The 25,256-nt window shown below is 37.8% G+C and overlaps 1 protein-coding gene across 4 annotated transcripts in view; it reads left to right on the forward strand.

Annotated features, from left to right (window-relative positions):
- RNF2 (ring finger protein 2) overlaps positions 1-25,256 on the forward strand; it is a 95,886-nt gene that overhangs the window by 34,199 nt on the left and 36,431 nt on the right. Inside the window, exon 1 of one of the 4 annotated variants that reach the window (XM_037009908.2) lies at positions 17,342-17,653. The exons of 1 other annotated variant lie outside the window; for it this stretch is intronic. The gene's annotated coding sequence lies outside the window, so the exon portion shown is untranslated. Of the gene's footprint in view, positions 1-17,341; positions 17,654-18,403; positions 18,445-25,256 lie in introns of those variants that run through there. 2 more of the 4 variants (XM_037009907.2, XM_073216903.1) reach the window with 2 other exon arrangements.

Raw genomic sequence — 25,256 nt, forward strand, 5'->3', positions numbered from 1 at the left:
CTCCTTTTTTCTTGCCTCCATTCAATATCCTTTCTATTTATTTATTCAACAAATATTTATTCAGCACAAAACCAGGTAGTATTCTAAGTAAACAAAGGAGACAAAAATTCCTGCCTTTGTGGACTTACAGCTAGTGGAAAGTGACAGATAATAGAAAATGCTTACAGTAAGTAAATTATGTAGTATGTTTAAAGCTGTTAAGTGCTATTGAAGAAAGAAAAAGGAGACAGTAAGGGAGTTCAGGATTGCAGGGAGCAGGTGAAGATTTTAGATGGGATGTGAGGGTTGGGCTCATTGAGAAGGTAACTTGAAGAAGTTGAGGGGTGAGCCATGTGCTGGGGAAGAGCATTCAGGACAGAGGGAACAGGCCATGCAAAGGCTTACATGCTTGGAACTCCTAATTATCCAAAGATGGTTTAACCTTTAATCTCCTGTTCTATTGAGATCAAAGTTATCAGTAAGTGAGCTCTTGAACCTTTCTTCCTTCCCATTTCTAAGACATCTTTCCGTTTTCTCTTTTCCTTCACATCTTAGATAAATAAGTGTTCCTCCTTCCAGTATCTTCTGCTTTTCCTCCTCTGCTTCATTTACCCTTTTGTCCATCATCTACAGTCTCTTCCCATTCTCCCTCTTCAGATATGCACAGGTTTTTTTCTAAATTAAAAACACCATCGTCACTTAATTTAAATGTTTCTTCTCATTATAAGCTATTTCTTCCATTTAATACTTTCAATATCCTCCCCACAGTTATTCATTTTAGCCTCTGATTTCTGCCTCCTGCTCCCTTCAGACAACTTAAACTGATCTCTTAATTCCTGAAATCAAACTGCACCTTTACCCTGTTCACAACTCTGTCCATTGGCGATTATTTCTGTCCAGGGAAGATGGACTTGGAAAGGAATACCTATCTGTAATTGCTTCTATTAAACTCAGTATTCAACTAGGTAAGCTTGTAAATTCTAAAACTCTGGGGTTTTTTTTATTTAATTTTTTAAGTGATAAAATATATGCAACATGAAATTTGCCTTTTAATCATTTTAACTATACATTTCAGTGGCAGTAAGTACATTCATGATGTGCAACTGTGGTCACTATGTACTTCGAGGACTTTTTCATCATCTCAAACAGAATCCCTGTATCTGTTTGAGTCCCTGCTTCAACCTTTGGGGGTAAATACCTTGGAGTGGAATTGCTGGATTATACAGTAATACCATATTCAGCATTTTGAGGAACTGCCAAACCCTTTTCCTCAGGGGCTGCACCATTTTACATTTCTGCCAGCAGTGTGCAAGGGCTCTAGCTCCTCCACATTCCCACTAACATCTGATATTTCTTGTTTCTTGATAAATGCCATCCTACCGTGTTTAAGTGGTATCTCATTGTGGTTTTAATTTGCATTTCCTTAACGACTAGTGATGTTGAAAGTCTTTTCATGTGCTTATTGGCCATGTTTGAAGAAATAACTGTTCAAGTCCTTTCCACTACTGAAACATCTTTACATTTTTAAATTGGGTGGTTTGTTTTGTTGTTGAGTTGTAGGAATTCTTTATATATTCTAGGTATTCATCCCTAATCAGATATATAATATAAAAATATTTTTCTCCCAATCTGTCTTCTCACTCTCTTGGTATTATCCTTTTAGGCACAAAAGTTAAAAATTTTTGGTGAAGTTCAATTTATCTATTTTATTCTTTTATTGCCTGTACTTTTGGTGTCATATCGAAGAAATCATTACCATATCCAGTGTTATGAAGATTTTACCCTGTATTTTCTAACAGTAAAACCTGTTTTAAGTTCAACATATTTTTATTTGTTATTAGGGTAATATTCAATTAATTATAAGTTTAAAATGATTATATTCCCCTAAAACATTTTCAACCTGTTTTCAAGTTCTACATAATCTTCAAATACTTAAAAAATCTGACAGAATACTTTCAAACCTACAAAACATAATTTAGGTATACTTAAATTACCAACAGACACACAAAGGTTATCAAAATAATGGCAAAGCATATCCCTAAACAAATACAAAAGTGGGCATTCTATGCATTTGACTATATTATCATTTTCTATACATTCCCATCATTGCAGAATCACTTATCCAACAAAAGTTAACATATTTTCCATCTCTCTTGGCCTAAAATTTAAGGCTTCTTTGTTAGTAGCTATGTTTGTTACAGGATATGTCCTCAGACCCTTTTTTTCTTTTAAACAAGCAACCTATTTTATAACCTTAATTGTCTAGTGTAACTTGATAAGAATCCCCTTTCTGCCTGATTGGTCTCTGTATTATTTTCTTGTCTTTCTTTTGACATCCCTTTTATAGGCAAACCCCTTGAACTTAAAAAGCTTTAACCAATATTGACTGTCCTTTTCCTTTTTAGAAACTGCTTGCTTTCATGAGGCTACAGTCTCCTGGATTTTCTTTCATCTGTTTTCACTGACTCTTCTGTTCTCTGACCCTCTTGCTCTTTCTTCCTCCCTGTGTCACATAAAGGGGACCCTATGTGGCTCAGAGCAGAGCCTTTTAGGTGTCTCTGTATCCTCTCTCCATTGAAATCCTCAATAACTTCAACTCTCATCTTTTGACCAAGACTTTCTAGTCTGTATCTCTATTTCTGATTTCCTTTTTCTTTGTTTTCTATCTGCTGCTAAAAATTTACATTTTTGCCTTTAATTCACACTCATCTAAAATAAAATTCTGTATCCTTTTCATAAACTAACACTCCCTCTGACCTTCTCTTATTGGTACTAGCATTATCCCAGGCCCAAGTCTTGAAAAGTTGTGTCCTTTTTAAATGAGAGAATTTGGGATTTTAGGGGCAAGAAGAGCATTAGGAATGATGGGACAAAGTCAGCAGAGCTAGGACAGAATCTTTAGAGAGAACAAAACAAAACATCAGGGCTTATGGGTTGCATTCCTGATTCATGGCTGTGTGTCCTGCTAGGTTTAGTTGCTGTGGAACAGAGTTGCCCCAGACCAAATGAAAGCTCTTTAACTCCATGTGTTGGGGAGGGACAAGCTTCCTGGTGGGCTAGAGCTCTTTCCACTAGTTAATAAAAGCTATTTTAATAAAACAGAGCCCAAGGGTTTTTCTTTTCAGAAGCATCCAGGCTAATTCACTGACTTCAGGGCCATTGCCCCTTGAATTTTAGTTCTGAAGGTTCTGATGTACTCAGGCACCCTGGAGATTTCTTTGACTTCTTTCCCTTCCTCACTTATCATAATCAGTCTGACACAAGCTCAGACTGTCTTTCTCTACTATGTCTCTATAGTGTGTGTATATTCTTTACACTCCCTCTACCACCATCAGGTCCAGGTCCTTATTACCTTATTCCTAAAGCACTTTGGCCAATTCCTGATCTGTTTATCAATGGTCTTCCTCCCTCCAGTGATCAAGTCTTGTGGACAGAAAGGACCCTGAAGAAGCTAGCAAAATCTAACTAACTCTTGTATCACTTGTCCAGTTTCTCTTAGTGTTCATCTAACTTGGGCTAATTAATCCATCTCAAGCATAGTGATCAAGTTGAGTACCACATTACTCTCTTTCCTCAAAAACCTCTGGTAGGTTTTATGAGTAAAATCTGAACCCGATCTCATATTTAAGTAAGGGTCACACGGTCTAATAGTGATCAGTATCTTACCACAGCCTTTCCACTATCCACAGTAGACCATTTATTATAAGTTCCTCAAATACACGTGCAATTTAACTCTGCTTTTCTGGCCACTTGGTTCCCTCTGTCCTAGAGTGCTCCATTCTCTGCTTGCCCAAATCCTGCTTGTTCTTTAGGATCCAAAGCTCAAAATGCTCCTTGTTTGAAATTGCCTCCTACACCCTCCTCCCAAAGCATTTCATTGATATTATACGGGAGAATGGCTTTACTAGTACTTGTGTATATATTTAACTCTTTTAGAAATCCGTGAGCTCCTTGAGGACATATATTATGTGCTTTTTTGTTTGCTGGAGAAATTGAGAATTCCTTATTCTCCTGACTTTCTGCTTTTCAGATATTTTGGTTGGCCTTATATGCGGCAAAGTGTTTTTATATAATTATTGATGTAACATTCAGTCCCTCACTTTTCATTAGCAGTACAGGGGCTGCAAGATTGAATTCTTGGCACAAATAATACCTTGGGGCTAATGACTGGAGTGGTTAACAGTCCAGCTGCTTTCCTGGCACAGAACTGCAATGGGGTAAACCGTAACTTCTGGAGCCTGGTGCTGGCACCATTTTCCTCATTAGATTTGCTCATAGGCTATGTTTTTGGGCCTTCTTCCTACAAGCTCAGCCTTGAGTGTATTGGTCCAACCCTCCCAACCATTCTGTGAACTACTTAATACCCTTTAGTAAAACTTTTCCACTCAATCAGCCAGTCACTTCTGTTGCTTACAACCAAAAAAATTGACTGATAAAAGTATTTTCTCCATAAACCAACTAAATCAGGATCATAATATTTAACAAAACTTTCCTGTAGTCTCAGGGATAATACAGTGAAAATACAACACTAAAAGTAACCCATCGTAGAAGATTAGATAATTGCTGCTCTCAGATCCTACGAACTTGGAAGCAACCAAGATTTCCTTCAATAGGTGAATGGAAAAATAAAATGTGCTATATCCAGACAATGAAATATTATTTGGTGCTAAAAAGAAATGAGCTATCAAGCCACAAAAAGATATGGAGGAATCTTAAATGCATTTGACTAAGTTAAAGAAGCCAATCTCCAAAGGTTACGTACTATATGATTCCAACTACATGACATTCTGGAAAAGGCAAAACTACAGAGACAGTAGAAAGATTAGTGGTTGTTAGGGAATGGTGGGGAAGGAGGGATGACTAGGCAGAGCACAAGGGTATTTTAGGGCATGAAACTACTCTGTGTGATACTATAATGATGGATACATGTCATTATACATTTGTCCAAACCCCTTGAATGTACAACACCAAGAATGAACCATAATATAAACTACGGACTTTGGGTGATAGTGACATGTCAATTGATAATGATGTGCTCATTGATTGCAACAAATATTCTACTCTCTTCAGGTTAGTGATAGTGGGGGAGGCTAGCCATATGTAGGGGTAGAGGTATATGGGAATTCTCTATACCTTTTGCTCAATCTTGCTGTTAACCTAAAACTGCTCTAAAAAATAAAGTCTATTAAAAAATGCAAGCCACAAAATGAAAGAAAACATTCTTAATACATATCTCTCATAAAGAACTTGTATAAAGTACTCCTACAAATAAAAGATACCCAATTAAAAAATAGGCAAAGAATAGACATTTCACAAAGGTAGACATACAAGTGACCAATAAGCACATGAAAAGATACTTAAGGAGCATCAGTAGTCATCCGGGGAATATTAACTAAAACCATATTGAAATTTCACTTCCCACCCACTAAAATGGCTGAAACTAAAAAGACTCACAACATCAATTGTTGTCAAGCATGTTGTACAAATGGAACTCTCATTCACTGCTGATGGAAGTATAAAATAACATAGACTCTTTGGACAACTGTTTAGGAGCTTCTTGTAAAATTATACACCCATCTAATGATACAGCAATTCAACTCCTGGGTATTTTATCCAAGTAAAAGAAAATACCCATTCACAAAAACTGGACCAAGAATGTTAATGGCAGCTTTATTCCTAATAGCAAAAAACTGAAAGTAAATACAAATGTCCATTAGCAGGATTATGGATTTTTTAAAAATGTTGCATGTGTATACAAAGGAATATTACTCAGTGATAAAGTAGAATGAACATACAATATGGGTAATCTCTAAAACTTTGCATAGAGTAAAAGAATCAGACACAAGACAATACTTAATGCCTATAAGAGTGTCCAGAACATAATGAGTGCTCAATAAATGTTTGAGGAAAGTTAAACAAATGAACATATTGTTTTGGCAGTTTATAGACACATGATGAGACACCGAGGTAGCTTATTTTAGGCATGTGTTTCACTTTCTACTTGATACCTCCATAGAGAGAGACTTTCCTTCAGGGCTCTTTTTAGACTATCCATGATCACTCTAGCTTTGAGCAAATTATCTTTGGCAGTCAGTATACGTGTATATGTGTATTGTGTATGTCTCCTTAGTATAATCAATTGTCTTGGGTTGGTCTCCTGTGATAGAAACTGTCTAAACTGACTAATTATTTTTTTTAATTATCACATAAATGTATTATAAGATTAAACTAAAAACTAAATCACAATTTCATCTGAGAAAGACATCTTTGCTCAGTGATTTCAAAATAGTTTCCCCTCAAAATAGAGGAATGACTATAAAGTCATTCCATATTGTATATTTTTTTGTTCCAAGACCATTTCCAATTAAAGCATTTATTATAAAAAATGTTTTCTCCACTAATAATTTTAAAGAGACTTGAAAAATAGAGATTATATAATTATAGATAGATATTAAGCTAATGCGGAGAAAGATCTTTTAAGAATTTTCTTAGATGTATATCTTTAAAATGAAATTACTTTCAATACTTAAATGTGACTTGAAAGAATAGATTTTTTTAAAGCTTCAGGTTTTAAAAAGCAGATGGCAGACAAAAATGTGCTATTAAAATGTGATGTCTAAATTCCAGATGAGATGGAGCAAATGGGGATGTGTAAAATATTTATACATATCAGAGCTGTATTTTCCAAGAATGTTTTTCTTCAGCTTAAGTAAAAGTTACTCAGAAATATCTTAGGTCTGTCTCAAAATGAAAATAATTGCATTTCAAAAGTCTTAAGTCTCAACAATTTCCAGATTAAGAAATGAAGTCTCAGTTAATTTGAAAAGATGATGGGAGAACTTTAACTCTATTATATAACTAGCATAAAAGGAAACTTCTAAACCACCAATAAGTTCTGATTCTCTACTTTGAAATTGAGGTCACATTCCTCTCCCCTGTCTGTCATGGGATGGCCACCTCCATTAAACATACATCTGGTTTAAATTCCCACCATATGTGATAAATCAATGCATAACCAGTAATAAATTTGTAAGACTCTACTCCTACAGGCTTTGGTTTCTATTCTCTTAGCTTTTGCAAATCTGATGATTTTTCCATCTTAGCTTTTCTATGTTACAGTAAGAAGGCCCAAAACACAGAATGTACTTTAGAACGAGGAGCTTAGCTCCAAAGGCAAGCAGCAGGAAACCTGAAATGATCAATCCTTTCTGCTCCTGTGTCTTTATGAGTTGAAAAACTGAACTCACCATGTCATGACTTCTTATATTATAGTCTTTTTATCCAATTATGTTTAGTAATTGGGGCTTATTACTAAAGCATAATAGATTTCACTATTTGCATTATTCATACATTTATGCCTTTATTTTAGTTCAAATATTAAAAATACCTAATGCCTTTTATATTAGTTAAACCAGGGTCACCAATTGTGAGAAGGCAGTTTAGAGGACTGGTTAAGGATATGCTTTTGTCCACCCTATTACTTGAGGTAATTGGGCAAATATTAAATGTTTAGAATATTTCTAATCCAGAAAATGGTAATAAATATGGCAACTTCCTCACAGGCTTGTCATAGAGATGAAATGGAATGATGCCTCTAAAATACTTAGCACTGTTCCTGACACATACAGAGTGTATGAGGATGTTGGCTATTAACACAGTTGTGAATTTACCTACAACTCTTCTAATTTCCAGGATTAAAGCTAATATTGCCAAGACTGGAACCCTACGAGAAATGAGAAATGCTGCTCTATAGGGTATAATTAATAATGGGCCTCAGGAGAGAGTATTCCTATTACTTTTTTTTATCAGCCTCATCAGACTTTGTGTGTGCCTATGTCCTCTACTAGATGCTGGGTTCTTGGAAGAGAGGGTCTGTGTCTTCTGTCCTTTGAATTATTGAGTCTCGCTAATGGTAGATTCTTGCTAAAGGAATGTATAAATATAGGCAAATACATTTATGCAGATACATGTATGCAAATACACTTAAAACATTAATTTTTCATTTGGGTTATTTATGTGGTTTTATGTAATTATAAATAGTAATTCTTTTAACCCCCTTGGGTCTAAGTGAAGCAATATAGATATTATAGCTAATAATAAAATAAAAGGACAGTAAAAAACCATATATTGTTCTTTACATTTCAAAGAGGAGGTCCAGTTTAGGCATTTTTTATTTGAGACATGTATTAGACATCCAAATAGAGGGACTGAGTAGGGAGTTGGACATAAATTTGGAGAGAGATCCTTAAGTTTCCAGAAACTTACAGAAGTTCGTAAGTTTGGAGAAGATTGGGAGTTGTCAACATATGGGTAGTATTTAGAGCCACATGAGTACACAAGATCACCCAAAGAGAGGATATAAATTAGGAAAAAAGGTCCTAAGACTAAACCCTGGGACATCCTAAAACATAGAATTTGGGATGATGATGAGAATCCACAAGAGAGACTGAGCTGGAGTGGGTCAGAGGGTCAGAAAAATATAAGAGAGCCTAGAGAAAGCCCAGCATCATATGTTCAGCTCTCACTGTACCTGACTCTTCTCAACTCACTGAGTCCTCACATCTATCTCAGGAGCTCTTCTCAATAATGGTGTGCTCTTTGGATCCGCATCTCTAATTTTCCTAACCAATTCTCTGCTTCTCACAGCTGTCATTCAACAATTCTGTTCTGCCTGTGTCATCAGATTTGACCCACCTGCAAATTTAGGACCTCGAGTCAACATCAGAGGTGTCCCTTTGCCATCCTCAGCTCACAGCCGCCCTGCTGTACCTCACCCCTTCTCATCTGACTTATCACCCTCTCCATTGGAGGAGAAGGAAAGATAGCTACTGTTGATGTTCCTGGATTCAGACCCCCTCATTCATCTTTCATGTAGGTGTCCTGCATGCCCTTAACCTTACTTTGAGTCCTGCTCTCTTGGACTTCTTCCTTGCCTGTGTATTGTATTCTTGCTTCAGCATTTGGCCACTTCGGACAAACAACCTGTCCTTTTCAGACAGTCCCTGAGAGCCGGTGTCTCTGCATAGCCCCACCCCCACTGTACCCAGACTGCAGTGGCAAGTGTTCCTGCTGTGAACCTTCAGGTCATTTGAGCCCTATTTGGAGGGAGGTCAAGTCTTCTGAACCCAGCCTAATATATTGCCCAAGCTTTTTAGCACATGGTGATCTCAGAGTTTGGAAAATAAAACTTCCCCAGAATGGAGGTATATAAGATGGAAAATTCAAATATTTGATTCTCAACTTAAAATTTGTACTTTCTTCCAGCAATCACATGCTAAATCAGTAGGAATTTCTTGAGGCAGTACTAAGGAGTCTAATTAGACAGCAATACCTGATATTTCTCCTAGAGACTGGGGACATAAATTACTGGGAGGAGAATAGAATCGAATCCCAAGATAATTATATAGATCCTAGAACTATTTTAAAGGGTTGCTATTTGAGGGATCTATAATCATTGGTTGGTCCCTGTTTAGCCTAAATACTTGTTATGCACGGTTAGGAATGTTTAAGGTAATGGAGAGTGAGGTTTAGTAATAAGTCATTTGAATCTCTGATTTTCAAGGCCACTACAGAACTAGATCTCCAGAAACACAGTAAAGAATTACCAAGTTCTAGTTTTGCTATTTATTTTGGCTGGTGATGATCTAGAGCAGTTGTTTTCTTTACCTCAGTCCTTCAGCTAACAATAGGTAGCTGTATGCTGTGATTTTCTCATTTTCATTATATAAGTTTACTTTTTATATGTAATTGTATCTTTACCACTTTCATGATAAAACACATTTTATTCCAATATGAAATATTCAAACAACACAGAAATTAAGAAATAATTTAGAAACTAAAAGTCCTTAAAAGTTGTCGTTTCTGAAATGTAATCCCTCTTAGTAGTTTGGTTTATATTCTTTTGAATGTTTTTGTATTACAAAAATGAGATATATGGTACTTACTGCATATTGCTGAGGAACTTGATTTTTTGCGTGATAATATATTTTTTGATATGTTTTTTACATTAGTTCTTGTAGGTTATCTCATTCTTTTTAATGGCTATATGATATAATACTATATGGATATGCCAAAATATACATAGCCAAAAATGAGGGTTATATTTAGTTTCTTACAAATGCAAAATTAACATCCATGTATATATTTCTTTGCACACTTGTGTATCTCTGTAGGATACATTCCTAGAATTGGATTTCTTAGGCTAAAAGATATACATATTTAAAGTTTTGAGAGATAACTACCAAATAATCTTCTTAAGAGACTGTATCATTTTTCACGCACATCAATAATCTATGTAATATTTGTGTTCATGAACACTAACCAAAAATGAGTATTATAATTGCATGAACATGGCAGGTAGAAAGTTATATCTATTCAAATTTTCATTTCTCAATATTATTGTAATGATTAAACTAGATGCTATTTGCAAAATATATAAAGCAAGTATTTTTAGTAACTTCTTTTTAAATTTTGTAATTATTATTGTTTAAAGGCATACCAAATGTATTTTAGGAGCTAGGAATATAGATGTAGGTATGTATTTATTACATATATCTTACATTGTGTCAAGTGCTGAGACCCACATAAAGATGAATAGTGACTGGTATGGAAAGGTGAATAATAAGATGTTTCCTTCATGCTACTCATACTCTGGTGGGTGGGTGGTATCAGGGCATATACTTGCACACTATTAATCTAAGCAAGTGAATGCAGAAGAGAGATGCTAAGTGTTATTTGAGAACTAGTCCAATTTCAAGTTCCAACTGGAATGTTAGGATTAATGTATAGCATTTTAAACTTCTCTTGGTCTGAAATGTTACTGTGTTTTGACAGGACTTTTAAAAGTCAACATCCAATTACAATTCTACTTGAAAGTCAACCAATAATAAATGTTCTGTTTGGTCATGACTTCTTTGGGTATCTGCAACAATATCACATGACATTTCTAACATGAGTTCTCCTGACCCAAGATCGTTCCTGGAGTAGTTGTTCTTATAGTGACTTCATTCCTTCTCTGTTCTTCCCACTAAAGAACTCAGTATTTTCTGTATTTATTGATGGAGATGGCTCTTTTTCTGTCCCATTAATGATACGGTGTCTATGGATTATGTTGCGACAATTTGTAATGCAGTTTGCATTCACTGTGTGTCAAGTTCCAAGCTAAAGGCTGGGATGAGAATAACGTCAAGCCTAATTAAAGAGCCAAGTCAGGAAATGAAAAGGTTGGCAAATGGCTAAGAACTGGATCATGTGGAAGAAAGGACAGCTGTGTTGAGGTCAGGCCCACAGTAGTCTTACATATTTTAGGAAAGGGTCAAATCAGGGCAGCTAATGTGATGAAGTCCAAAGTGAAGACTGGAAGCTAAAAATGTGTAACTGCCAAGAAGTCAAGGAATTGGAAATCCACTAACAATGCACATCAGTACTGTCCTAGAACAAGAACTAATTGTATCAGACAAGGAGTGAGTGTCAAAGAGGGACACAATAAGGAGAGTTAGGCCACCCATACATCCATAATAGGATACAGTGATGAGAAGGTTCATTTGCAGCTACCTTTATCCCATATTATTCCATATGTAGAAGACTTTGTAATTCTCAAGGAACCACAGTCAATTTTGATCTTATAAGCATGATTAATGAAATATGTTTATTTAAAAAATGATAAAACAATTTCCTACAGACAAAAATCCTTAAGAAATCTCTCTTCCTGGACATAACTCATGAAACTTCACTATTCTAGGTTGACCTAGGATGATTTTCAGATTTACCTGAATTATAACCTACTTCAGTATGTTATTCAATGGATATTTAAGTGGCTTTCTTTTTTTTAAATTCATTTTATTATCATTAATCTACAATTACATGAAGAACATTATGGTTACTAGACTCCCCCCTTCACCAAGTCCCCTGCCGACAAACCCCATTACAGTCACTGTCCATCAGCGTAGTAAGATGTTATGGACTCACTACTTATCTTCTCTGTGTTGCACGTCCCTCCCTATGCCCCCCCCCACACTATACATGCTAATCGTAAGGCCCCCTTACTTTTTCCCTGCCTTAAGTGGCTTGCTTTTGCACACTATAGAATGGTAATGTCTCAGCAGATGGATACTGCAGCAGTTTCCAGATCTTGATGTAGTCTAAAACAAAATTTTCTTTGTATGGGTGGGATTTGGCAGTTCTTTTAAATTCTTCACTAAAGAAACGTTTCCAAGAAATGTGTTAGGTAAGATGTCTTTATCCTCTATTCTCTCACCCCACATAAAACCATTCTAGCACTGTGCTTGTTTTAAGCGTGAAAAATTTAAATGTCCGCAAAGATAGTTTGAGCAACCTGTCAATTGATTTAAATACTTTGCACTCTTCATTTGTACTTTCCTATCTGGGATGTTTCAGCCTTCTTTTCCAGAGAAATTTCCATTTTAGTTCTCAGTTTCAATCTTACTGATCTATTCCTTGTTAGTTTCCATGATGATTCTTGGTGTTCCTTGATCAGTGTCAAGGCACAAATCTCATCTCTTGCAGTAAACATTTTGAAAGGAAAAACCTACAAAGTTTGTTTAAATGGAACAAACGTCTTCATATTGGAAAACTAAAAGCTAATAGTTACTAAATCACACTTTATTTTATAGTTGAAGTTGGATGTCACATTAATATCTCCCATTTATGTTCTCCATTATTAACTACAAAGGAACAGCTAGCTATTCATGCTGCATCAGAATGAAAACTTTTATTCATTCTTTTGACTCTTCAAGCACATGCTAGTTCTTTATTTTAATAAAATGCACTAACAGATGTTAGGCAGAATGCAGCCACATCTGGGACATATAAAATATCATTCCACGTCTCCATAGGGGAGAAATAGCAACATTGTTTGGTTCTCTCCAAAAGTCTAAGTAGCTCATCTCATTTAATATGTTTAACGCCTTTAAGTTGAATAGTTAAAAGAGTAGCACCAATCATTTCTGTTGTCTTGGGAATATAATAAGGAACAATGAACTAAAACACCAAAGGAAATGTCACAAAAATAAATGCAATATACTGAAATACAAATAAAACTTCACTAAAGCTTGTGGTTAGAGCTATATTTTTTCAGCTGAAGAGGTTGTAAATCTTGAGTTGCCTGCTTCCTGAAGCCACCTTGAATTATAGGTCTCTCTAGGCCTTTCTACAACGTCCCTACTTAACTTGATCCTTTCAAAGAAAACACATCTAAAAGATGACAAAGATTTTGGTAGAAGACATATTTTGACAAAAGCATATATATATACATATGTATGTATATACACACACACACACACACATATATATATGCAGATAGATAGATGGTGATTAAATCTCAAGCTATTTCAGTCTTTTAACCTGTTAGCTTTAATTTCATTTTGTTTTTTCAAAGCAAGTTTTCTAAGAAAATAGAAACATAACCTGGTCAATGGATCAGGTTCATATAATATTATATTTGGCATCATCTCTAGCTTCTTAAAAATAGACCACATTGAGGATTGGAATAAATACTAGTGTTGAGAAGCAGATCTGGAGATGTTTGTCTCATATACTGCTTACCAATTAGAAAGAATTAAAAAGCTGGATTTGTGTGTACAGCACACAGTGGAAGGTACAAGTGGCATAATGGGAAGTATCCTGCCCTTGGACTTGGATGACCTAGGTCTGAGCCTCAGCTCTGCCACTTAGGAGCACAATGTTTGGGAGAGTTAGTTAACTACAAAAGTCATATTTCCCTTGTCTATAAAGTAGAAGCCCTACCTTTGTAGGATTGTTCTGAAGATTCAGTGAAATAATGGATATAAATGGGAGTAAAAATAATGACACTCTATAAGCTGATACATACATAGTGTATTATTAACAGGGTACAGGTGGCCTGTAATCTTCATCTCAGAAGAACAGATATTTAGAGCACTGCTGAAAAGAAATTCATGTGGTGGATATAGATAGGCAGGCATGAATTTTCATTTAAGACATACTGCCTAAATAGGGAAAGCCTCTGGAGGGACTAAATGCAATCTTGAGAGGAATTTCTGCTCCTAAGTGATGCAAGTGAGACAAGCCAAACTCATATGTAGTATTACATTTCATATACACATTGGAATAGAAGACTCCCAGTCTCTCATTCACTTAACACCTATTTGTTGAACATCTACTATATGTGCCAAGCATTATGCTGGTATCTAGGTATGTACTGATGGACAAAATGAACTTTTGTCCTAGTCATGTTAATACCTTTATTCCAAGCCTGTAGTCAAGTGTCAACACATAGTAGATACTCAATAAAAGTTTGTTGAGCTGAACTCATCCCTAATTTTGTAATGTTACCATAGCAGAAAACCAGTTAAGAGGTGATTTTTGTCATCAGAGATGCCTACCCAAATTACCATGTGATTAACAGGGTACTACTCAAGTTTTGAGAGAAAAGAATCTTGGTAAGTAGAGTTCATCTAGTCATCTACCTATATGATACTTGTATTATGCAGTGTTAATGTTTTCCTACTTAAAATATGATTGTCACTTCCAACTAGTATATTTAACATGGGGGGCAGGATGTTAGTAGAAATGTTTTTCGGGGTGGTATCTTTTATATTGGGTCAAAAAATTAGCAAAAAGAATATAGACTGGATATGTCAAATCACTATTAATAGACTATGGACTTGAAACTGACTTAATATACAATTAAAACAAAGGGGAAGGAAATAAAATAGCCATTCTGTTTACATGATACTCAACTCTTAACAAGTACATAGAATTTAGTTTTGAAAGCATAACTTTCTTGAAGCTACTCAAAGGAGCCAGTGTATGGAATAAAACCTTGGAGTTTTTCATAATATATAAGAGCTTATTGGTGGGGTCAGAGTGGTTGACATTAATATTAATCACCAGTATCCCCAGTTCTCCCCCTGAACTTTGTTCAAGGACTCAGTCTCCTTACAGATGGGATAGGCTATGTAACAAATTTTGGCCAATGAAATATGATGGTATCTATTTCCTTTCCAAGATGAGGCTCTGAAAAGTGCATGGGGACTCTTTAGTCACTTTCTTCTTCTGCCAATGAGACTTACTTGCTGTGTTCTAGGTAATACAGCTATAAGATAGTGGACCCTCTGTCAGTGTGGCTTCTGGAGTAACTGGAACAGGAAATTAATCCACGTGAAGCATGAGCAAGCAATAAAATTTATTGTGTTAAGGCATGGACATTTTGGAGATGTTTGTTACTACAGCATAACTTAATCTTTCAGGTACTAGTCAGGAAGGCCCATAGTACTCTCAGCAGCAAGTTTTTGAGTGAGAGATAAAATAGATGAGTTCCATTAATTTGTCTTTTCTGCTAAGGGTGCTAGCCTGAGGTCTAGCTTTTTAATCACATTTAATCTAGATATCCCATAAATTTTCCATTTTTCCACTAATTCTCCTGTGAATCATTTTTAAGAATTATATTTAACTTTCATCCATAAAGTTCCTGTGCTTTCTACAAATGATCGTTTTTCTCAATATCCACTGAAGATCTTAATCTCACCACACATCATTATTTTCGTAAACATAACCAGAGCAAAAGGTTCTGAATTATGAACATCTTTAATTGAACTACAAATGCAGTCATCATGAATTAAAAAGGAGATGTTTCTGCTCTAGAATGGGGACACTTATAGGAAGAAAGCAGCAGAAACATCCCTGATTTCAGATCTTCCTGACTTATGATGGGGTTACATCCTGCTAAACGCATCTTAAATTGAAAATATCATAAATCAAAAATGCATTTAACCCACTTAACTCACCAAATATAGCTTAGCCTAGCCTACCTTAAATGTGCTCAGAACACTTACATTAGCCAGCATTTGGGCAAAATTATCTAACACAAAGCTTGTTTATGATGAAGTGTTGAGCATCTCATGTAATTGATTGAATAGTGTCCTGGAAGTGAAAAACAGTGGTTATATGGGTACAGAATGGTTGTAAGCATATTGTGATCACCCCCGTGATCACATGGCTCACTGTGAACTGCAGTGAGGCCGCTCCCAGCATTATAAAAGAGGATTACATGGCATATCGCTTGCACCAGGAAAACATCCGAATTCAGAATTTGAGGTATGCTTCCTACAGAATGCATATCGCTTTTGAACTACGGTAAAGTAAAAAAGTTGGTATACAGAACCATCATAAGTTGGGGACATCTGTATTTTGGTTTTCTTTTTTTCAGTGTTGGAAGAGCTTAACCTCGAAGGGCTCATAGAGTCTCAGAATTATCATTTCTTATTTATAGATGGTAGTTGAAAGTTTTCAAGTCACTGAAAAAGAATAATGCTTTGCTCTTGTTTAGTGGATTGTTAGGTAGGGTACATAATGTGCTGTCTTTAATACTTTAATGCCTGTTCTTTTACTATCCAAAGCTATCTGTCACAGTCCTACTCAAATTCTAGGTCCTCAAGACCACACCAAAAGGAATCCATCCCTTTGTTTTCCAAAATCCTATGTAAATTCGTACCATTTATTTGGCCTTGCTTGTAGCGTTTCAGGGAGTTCAGAAGCTGGAAAGGACCGACGAATCATTCCACACTATCCTCAGTTTGTAAATGAGGAAGAGAAAGTCCAGAGGAGTTACGTAATTTACTTAAGTCACGTCGTTAAGAGACATATTGGAGACCGTAAACCTGGTTTATCCAATTCCCCGGACAGTCCAGTCCTTTATGCCACAAGTGCCTTCACATTTACTGTCTGGTAAGGTTGACTATCTATTCAGGAGCACATGACATCTCACCAACGGTACATCGTCAGTCAGGAGGCTCTCACTTGTTACTTCTTGAGTGTATAGCCCAACTTAAGCGCATTTTACACACAATTTTTTTGGTAGACGAATTGGATGTGTTTTAGGTAATAGTACATCTATTTAATCTATTCTTATATTCTCCAGAAGATAATACTGGAAGGGACCAAGGAGGTAGGAATAAAACAGCAGCAAGCGATGAAAACCATCAGCATGCGTACGGGCGTCCAACATTGTCTCCAGAACTGAAGGTCATTTTCCCTGGAATAATTAGGTCTTGCTGGTTCGCTCCGCAAGGCTGGAAAGCGTGTGTGTGTGCTGAACGGGGGCGGCACGCAGAGCGCTGAAGTTCGGGTGAAGTTCTGGAGGTGACTGCCTGGGGAAGACTTCCACCGGACGGGGTCGGGGCGGGCACGGGAGGCGGTCACGGAGAGCAGGACTCTGAGCCCAAACTCCGCAGGCGGCCGGGCAGGCGTAGCGGGAGGGCCGACGGGCCCGGCGGCGCGGTCGTCATCCGGGCGTCGCCGGGGGCCGCGTCGGCCGGCGGAGGGCGCCAGGGGCGGGGCGGCCGGCCCGGGGAGGGCGGCGGTGGGGCCTCCCGGCCGGCGCGCGGCGGCGCCCCCTCCCCTCACGCCGCGGGCTCCCCGCGCCGTGCACGTCCCCGGCCCGCGCCTCCGCCCCCTCGCTCGCTCGCTCGCTCCTTCCCGCCCTCCCCGCAGCGCTGGCCGAGTCGGCTTCTCCTCGGTCTCTCATGAATATTGAGCGGCCCCTGTTGTATTTCCCGAGCTCCATTGCGGAAGCGGAGCTCGCCATATTGTGCGGCGGCGCCGGCGGCCGCGGCGGCTTCTCCTTAAGTCTCGCTCCGGCCGCGGCCAGCGGAGTCCGGGTCCGGGACAGGCGCCGGTGAGTGGGGCTGGCGGCGGCGAAGGGCGCGGGGGCGGCGGGTCGGGACGCGCGTCGGCTCGGCCGGGCTGCGGGCGGCTGGCGGCGGCCCCGGGGCCGGGGGTGTGTGTGTTCGCGGGGGTGTGAGGGGTGATGGCGCCGCCGCTCCCAGCCGCTCTCGGGGCTGGGAAGGCGGGGAGGCGGCTTCTCATTGTTCCCGTTTCCTCGAGGGTCTCGGCGGGGGTGGTGGGTCTGCCTCGTGGAGGGAGAACCGCTGGGCGAAGCGTCCTTCGCTGCCCGCTCGGCGCGGAGGCCAAGGGCTGCGGCGAGCCCCTCGGCCCGGGCGCGGTCGCCAACCTCCGGGGCGAGCAGCGTGGGATGCGGGGTTCTCTCCAGGCTTCCTCCCAGCAGCCGGGGGTGTGTGTGCCTGCGCCGTGGGGGTGGGGCAGGGGCGCTTTGTGCGCAGCCCCCCGTTCCCCGCGGGTGCTGGAGTCGGGGTTCTCGTAGGCTGCGGAGAGACCCCTCCTGGTTGAGACATTCCTGGAGTGCCACCGGCCTGCTCAGGACTTACCAGTTGCTGCTTTTTAAAACCGTGAGGTTGCCCGGGAGGAGTCGTGGGGGGAGGGGGTGTCTGGGTTTATTTCCGATGGAAGCTTAGCATTTTGAATCCTGTCGTTTTACGCTGAGAGCTTCGGTACCCCGTGTCGCCCGGGAGCCCTCGTCCTGGATGTCACGGGCATTTCCCTCCTGCAGAAGTAGCCGCCCGGCTCTCGCAGACGCTGTTAGTAAGAACTGGTCTCTCAAACTTCGAGGTTCGTTGCGATTATTTGGCCGCTAAGACCATAACGGTTTATTTTGCTTGATGTCTTTTTTGGTATCTACTGCATCGCTATCAGAAGTTTTAGAGAATGTGGGCCTTTACGTAGTAAAAAGGTCAGAACGTGTCAGGTTTCCTTGATGTGTATAAAGAAATTTGGGATGAAAAGGATAGGTTTGCATTCAGTACTTTAGTAACATGCCTTATTTCTTATAAAAATCAAAAATAAAAGACGCGGTTTCAGTGTTTGGACTGAGAATTATGTTTAAAACTAACGTACGAGTGATTTGCTTTACATAATCTTTTGATAGTTCCAAGATGATAAGCCGGGGATACTTAGTGTAATTGGTGGATAATCTGCTTTCCCCAATGTGCATTAGGGTGTAGTTGTTGAATATTTTAGTAACTTAGATTGATGTTAGATCATGGTTCTTAAACTGAGTATTTGATCCTTTGATTTATGAAGAATTTAAACGGCAATGTGACTCTTGCATTTTCCTTTTTCGTCTGAAATTTCTACTTGTCACAATCAACAGGTATCTTTTAAAATCTTGATTGCACGTTTAACGTACTGTTTAGTAAAATAATGGCTAGTTTTATAAGACTCCATTTTCCAGGGATAGCAGAGCAAATATGGCCCCTCACTTTTTCTAAGGATTTGAGTTATTTCCTTCGGGTGCCCTTGTGGAATCCACATTTGAGGTTAATTATTGTAGGTGCTAGAGTGAAATGGAGAATTTATGAAGGAAAACTGCCTGACTAGGCCAGTCTGTTTGAGTACTTGAAAAATAGGCTCAAATATGCTGCACAGAAAATTTTCAAATTAGAACCACTAAGGTAATGTAGACAATGCAAACATTAAAAATACAGAGAATTTTGAGTTTTTCTCTGCCTATGTGTAGCATTTAGACCGGTAGCTCCCAGGTTCGTGTGGATAGAAATACAGAGCAGGTCAGCAAACATCTTTGGAATTTCATTTGCCCATTACTGACCTTCAGTTTGTGGTGTCAGGTCTCTTTACTCTGATTTATTCATGATTTGTGTTTATATTAACCAGTCTGTGTAGTAAAGGTGATACATGTCTAATGAATAATATATAAGCAGATGTTCCAGTGACAATTTCATTTCTATACATTAGTAAGGAATCCTAATGCCTTCCCTCAGGAGAAGTGAGTTTACATTAAAGTACACTTCATTAAAATCGTGGCAGCATTTCTAGTATGACTTAAAGCACCTCATAGTTTTGTAGTGACTTATTAAAGTTGGAGAAACTAAACAATCCATTATAGTGTGCAGTTTGTTAAAAAAGGAAAATACTGCGAGATTATGTAAATCCTGCTCACAGATTTACACTTGATATTTTATTAGCATTTATTATATACACTGTGGAAGACAGACATTGTCAAAAGACACCCGTTATTTAATTGACTTTTTTTTCACTTTTCTGAAATCTTAGTTATGGTAGTAACTTATTGAATGTTCTTTTGCATTTAATTGACTAAATTCCCATATGATTTGGGGTACAAAGTTACAATAACATTTACCCTGTAAATTAATCCTGTTGATTCCCTGCTAGTCTTTCGCCTTTGCTACCTGCTGTGTCAAATGGGTCCTCTAATGTCTTTTGTTGTAAGGAGTACAGTTTGGTTGACTTATACGTGAACATACTGAGTGTGGTAATGGCATTCTTGGCACTTAAGTAGAAGCTGGTATTAGTATGTCTTTAGGCAGGAAGTAGGTGATGAATTGCTGACATTATAGATGCTAAGATGGTAGGTGGCCTACTATCTATGCTGTGCAGAGGAAGGAGCTCCAGTGGAACTGGACTTGGGACTTTGAGATTTAAAATTCTTCTCACTTTTGTCTTACAGCTGTTAGGCAGCTGAAGTGGACTAGTGTGTCTGGGCCTGGTGATACTCTTGTTGCATGCCCAGCAGCTCTATACAGTACTGAAAATTCTGACAAAGTCCTGTTGCTTGAGTTTGCCTTCTCCCATTTCAGAGAATGGGTTAGCATGTTCTACCTATCTGCTATTTTGTCAAAATTTTTCCCAAAAAAAGTTTATTAAGTACATAGTGAAAAATTATTTTTGGAACTAACCTCATATTAAATTGTCTCATGAGGGCATCTTATTAAGTGAAGTAACAGACCATATGAAAATATAGCATTTTGTCATTTGTTTTCAACACATGTGTTGATTATGGGTTCTCCTGCAAGGGGGATTTGTTTCTCTGCTATACTGTGGAGTTGTATTTTACAAAGAGGTTGGATTCTGAAGTCAGTACATAAAATGAAAATCACATGTAGGGAAAAATTATGCTTGAAAATCCCTTAGGAAGGGAGAAGCACATACCAATAAGTTCAGCTCAGCTTTAGGGTTGGAACAGATTGCTGTTTCTTCTGTTGAACACTAGATGAAGTAGCTTGCATTTAGGAGCCATGCTAAACAACAGCAAAAAACAAAGCCTTTATATATAAGAATCATATTAAACATAGCCTTATTCTCACACTAGGAAAGGCTTGTGGGAATTGAGACTACTGAGGAACTGCAGATGAGCTCCCCCCATCTAACATATTCTCTAGAATTTGTATTCTAGTAGAAGGAGGTAGGTAGGTGTGCTTGGATGGTCTGCACTGTTTAAATATATCTCATTTCCTCTCTTTTTCCTTTCCAAGCTGGATAGTTTAAATCACAAAAGTTAAATGATTTTTATGCTGCAGCTTAACAGATACAGTTTAAAGGTTTTTAAGTTACTCTTTATAAAATACATTTTATCTATAAGAATAACCCCAAACTTTATTTACTTTCCCCTTCAGTGAAGAAGAGAACAGTGAGAATCACTGTTTTTAATAATGTATTAGTATTCAGAATTTCAATAGAGGGGATTTAATATAGGGAGTTGGTTAGATGGGTATAAGAGCAAAAAGAAAACATTACAGTAATCAATTTAAGAGCTCAGAGAAGTTCCATTGGGCTGGTTGTGAACCTTTGAGGAGGTCAGTGTTGTTCAGCTGCTAAGGCTAGTTCTGAGAGTACCAAATAGAAACTGGAGTCTGGAACCAATTTCTGCTGCCAGGAACTGGAAGGAAGTCTCCTCAACCCCTTCCTGCTTTCCAGGCTCCATTTACTGTCTTCATTGGCAAAGCCTAACACAGAGCCCGCTAACAGACAGGAGAGCCAGTGAAATACACTTGCAAAGTCTCAGCCCCAGCACCATAGGGTAGTCTCTAGAGTGATGATTTTGGAGTTGAGAGACAATGAGTAACTAACCGGCACAAATAGTGTAGATTAAAATAAAGTAAATAAGGATGCTTGTCCTCACCATGCTTGCTGAAAAAAAAAGCATTTATTGATTATCTTCTGTGTGCCAAACACTAAGCTGGGAATTAGGGGTACAAAAATGAATTGGACAGGGTCTCTGTCCATGAGAAATTTACAGTCTAAGTAGGGATGACAAACTACTGTGCAGTGTGTTAAGTGCAATTAACAGATGAGTAATGTGCTCTGGGAACCCAAATGACACAGCAACCTATTTGCCTCTTCTCTGCCTAGATAACTTAATGACAACTATTTTAATTTTTTATCTTGATCAAATCCAACTTCATTCCCTCTGATTGCTGTGTTCAGCCCAACTCCTTTGGAAGCTATTTGTCTGAGATCCCTCAATGTTCTCTTGTAGTCCTGATCATTATTATAATAAGTATTTCTTTGTGCTTTATTCATCTAGATTATAAAGACCATCACTTTCTGTGCACTTTTAGCCTACCCTAGTCTGCACATATAGATGTTGCTCAAGAAATACTTGTTTTTGCAATAGATAATGGGGATTAAAATATTGATCATTGTTCTTCCTTTCAAGGTCATTAGGAAATAGTTTGGGTAGAGTGCTGTTTGATTTTACAGATGTGAGAATTAAAAGGTTAAAATAATGGGTTAATCTAAATGTGTAGTACCAATAGCTGATCTCGAAAAAGGAGTTTGGGTTTCTCATGCACTGTAGAGCCAAGCCAGCAATTTGGGCAGAGTCCTTTTGATGGCTGAATAAAATACTCTTTTAATTCTTTTATTATTTTATAGTCTAATGTTCTAAAGTCTTACAGTTATTTCTGGGCAAAAGAAAAGATAGAAGTCTGTATTTTTATCTACTAAAAATAAAAACATCTTGCAGTTTCTTTTTACATTGTTCTTTTTACTGTCCACTCTGTCTCTTTTTTCTATTCCCTGTATTGATTACCGCTACCTGTTAGCTCTTACAAAATATGCAAATCTGCTGTACTTCATTTTGACTTTTTAGAAGAGCGCTCCCCACCATGCACACACTATGTTGATTTAACTTAACCAATTGATTTTCACTTTTAAAAAGGCATTTTTTAAAATGCCTCCATGCCAGTAATTGCATCGAACCCTCACTGTTCACACTATTTACTATATGAAGTATAATTCAGTCTGGGGTGGCTGTCTTGGAAGCCAGCCAAATGTTTTATAGAAGGCTTACTGTATTACAGAAGGGGTACTGTTGTGTATAGATGGAGCTTCAGAAGTGAAGGCAGGAGACTTGGCCTCTAGGTCCGGATTCTTGGCTTTTCTCTCTGTTTTCTTTCTATTGAAAAAAAATAGCACCCTTGAAAAAAATAGGTTATTTGTAAAATCAGACATAAGAGGTAATGTAGGTAGAAAGGAGTTTTGTAAACAGTAAAGCACATTGTAATATAAGGGATGTATGTATGTGAAGAGACACAGAAATCAGTTAGTTACCTGTGGCATGGACCCTGGGGATTGTTCTGTGTCTGCTTTGAAATTTTTGACTTTCCATATTAAGAAGAAAGTTGTTAGGGTGAAGTGAAAATTGGTGTTATAGGAGTTGTGGATGCCCTATAACCCTGCTTTTCCCAAGTCTGGCTGATGATGTATTATTCCCTTCTCCTTAAATAATTGTCTTTGAAGGATGGCATGCCTCATTTCTTTTCACCAGCATTAAGTACTTTGCTTATATCATGAGACCCCAGTTTTACAGGTAGGAACAAGGTATCACTTTACGGACTGTTTAAATGACAAGGGCCTGAGGGAGCAGGGGAAACAGATGCTGTTATTATTTTGACTGAAACTACCTATTGTCTTATGTTACTTTACAGTATCAATTACAGAAAAATCTGTGCTTTAAAAAATACATTTAGCCACTAAAGTTTGTGCATTTTATTGTATGTACCTCAATAAAAAAACTAGCAACAGTGAAAAAATAAGAAATAAAAAAAAAATACATTTAAAAGACAAGTACCAAATGATTTCACTCAATTTGTGGAGTATAACAACAAAGCAAAACTGAAGGAACAAAACAGCGCCAGACTCACAGACTCCAAGAAGGGATCAGCGGTTCCCAAAGGCAAGGGGATCGGGGGTGGGAGGGAGGGAGAAGGGGATTAAGGGGCATTATGATTAGCACACACAATATTGGTAGGTCACGGGGAAGACAGTATAGCACAAAGACATAATGACTGTATAGCATCTTACTGTGCTGGTGGACAGTGATTGCAATGGGGTACGTGGGGGGAACTTGATAATATGGGCGAGTGTTGAAACCACAATGTTGGCTCATGTGAAACCTTCATAAGATTATATATCAATGATACCTTAATTTAAAAAAATACACTTAGCAAGATTAGCCATTTAGAAGTTTTAATAAATTTATCCTCTTATCCCTAATCTTAAAAGTTGTAATTGGCATATTTGTAAAGAAAACATGCCTCATTAAATTAGTGGGAAGATTCCTTTTTTATAGCTTTTTAGTTTTTATGAGGTACTGTTCTAAGAGCATTTCCCCATCTCCCTATGAAGTAATGGAAATATGTTGTTAAAGGCTTTCAAATATTGATTGTTGAGTATCAAATATTATAATAATCTTCAGTTGTCATTAATTTTTTAAAATTTATTCTATTTTGGATAATTCAAATAAGTAGAAAGAAAAAAGTCATTTATGCGCTCAATATTCAATTTTAATTATTCTTAAATTTTATGTATTTCCTTTGGAAATAAATATTAGCTTTTGATTTTCATTTTGTTTAAACTTAGTTTTAACTGTGTTCTATATAGAGACCTAAATTTATGGGTATTTTAAAATCTAATTCTAGATTTCACACACATTTTCTGTGCCATAACCAATTTGGTAACATTATTGATGATTGTATAGTATTTCAAGTGGATATACCATAGTGTATTTAATCATTTCCTTGTGCCTGGATCCTAAGGTTCTTTACAGCTTGGTGTTTATGTTTGTAGGGAGTTCTGACATTCATTGTGGCAGCTAGACTGAAGTAATTAACAAGCAGTACCGGTTGTCTCCATAAGTTTTATCTTTTCAAGAATGAATCTGTAATTGTCTTTGATGGCAGTAGCTTGTGCAGTACAGCTGAAAAAACTGAGAAGAAATTAGAGAAGATAGATAGCCTCTGGTTTCCCTGTTTAAGCTTTGGAATGCTTACTTAGACAGTGGGAAGCAAGTGTTGTAGACCTTCACTCCAGGGATCTTTTAAGGGTCCATGAATACTCTTAAGATTTTGGGTCTGTGTTCTCTTGTGTGATGTTTTATCCCCTGTGGTGAGAGTTCTATATTTCATTAGATTGTCAAGGCAGGGGCGGTATGGACTCAGAAAAGTTGAACATGCACTTGCAGGATTTTGTTAAAAAGTAGAGATAGGTGGAAAACTATAAAAAGTGCTTGAAAGCAGTATTTGTTATATCAACTTAATGTCAGTTTTTCTTTCTGTTTATTGTTCAGTAAGATTAGTTTTGCTGAGGAGAAAACGGATTTG

The sequence above is a fragment of the Manis javanica genome, chromosome 11 (genome assembly GCF_040802235.1).
Source record: "Manis javanica isolate MJ-LG chromosome 11, MJ_LKY, whole genome shotgun sequence".
NCBI classification, from domain to species: Eukaryota; Metazoa; Chordata; class Mammalia; order Pholidota; family Manidae; genus Manis; species Manis javanica.